The 1,168-nt window shown below is 62.8% G+C and overlaps 1 protein-coding gene across 2 annotated transcripts in view; it reads right to left on the bottom strand.

Moving 5' to 3' along the window:
• CXXC5 (CXXC finger protein 5) overlaps positions 1-1,168 on the bottom strand; it is a 28,903-nt gene that overhangs the window by 26,312 nt on the left and 1,423 nt on the right. The window lies entirely within an intron of this gene.

Genomic DNA, 1,168 nt, shown 5'->3' with positions numbered 1-1,168 from the left:
CCCGGCGCAGCGCCGGGAGAAGGGAGCGACTCCTCTGGCTGCTGCAGGCTCCGAGTCTATTGACCCGCTTTAGGACTCTTTGGAAGAGATGAACTTTTTTTTTTTTTTTCCCTTTCTCCCTTTTTCCAGATCACTGACTCAGCAAATTAGAACAAGAATATAATTTAGCAATACAGCGGTTTTTGAAAGACACGGTCCCCCTCTCCTCATCCCCACCGCCCAAATAGATTCTTTTTTTTCCCCTTCACTATTCATTCCGAGCTGATGCTAATTGAAAAACGTAGAACGGGGCTAAGAAAACGGTGGGTTGGCTCTTTGGGAGGACCAGAGGATGGGCAATGCCCTCGTGCCAGGACACGTGACCCAGCTGACGGCCGGGTGACTTTTTAGCCTTTGCCAGCTCTGGGGATGCGCTCGCCAGCAGGAAGAAGCACGCCGGCACGGCTGGCGGTGGGATCAGCTCCCGGAAAAATCAAACCCAGCTTAAGCACAACACGTGGGGGACCCAGCAGAGGGGTCTTGGCCCAGAGCACCCGTGGGTGCGCAGCAGGAGGCAGGCTCTGCCAGAGCGGCATGCCCACGCGCCAGCCCTGCACCGCATCCCAACGCCACTGGCACCCACGCCACGCCACGCCACGCCACGCCACGCCATGCCGTGCCACCAGCGTATGAACACGGCCCCAGCTGACTTTCAGACCCACGTAACGATCCAGGTCACTGGACCTTTCCTGCACTTCCCCACGCAAGTATCGCACCGCCCCGGCGGATTTGGCAAGGTGGCACCGCCAACCCAACGGCCGCCCAACGGTGGCTTGCAGTGGCCCTCCTCCCAGGCCAAGGGCAACACCCGTGGGTGGCCCTGGTGGGCAGCGACAGCCCGAGTACCACCCCAAACCTCGCTCCAGGGGGGCCGGGCATCCCCGCGCTCAGCAGGGGCAGCAGGGGCAGGGATGCTCCCGGCTCGGCCGGGCGCCGAAGCAGGCACGCCGCCTGCGGGGGCTGCAGCTCATCTGGCCCCGGGAGATCCGGCTGCTGCCTTGTGGTCTCATCCTGACCACCCCAGCCAGACGCTGGCCCAGGGAGAGCCGGCACGGCCATGACCCAGGAGATGCTGCCCGGCACATGCTGCAGTTGCCTGCCAGCCAAACGCAGGGACGGGCGGGGTCCC

Source organism: Egretta garzetta, unplaced genomic scaffold (assembly GCF_000687185.1).
Source record: "Egretta garzetta isolate BGI_Z169 unplaced genomic scaffold, ASM68718v1 scaffold692, whole genome shotgun sequence".
In the NCBI taxonomy this organism is placed as follows: domain Eukaryota; kingdom Metazoa; phylum Chordata; class Aves; order Pelecaniformes; family Ardeidae; genus Egretta; species Egretta garzetta.
This window is presented reverse-complemented; position numbering and strand designations above follow the sequence as displayed.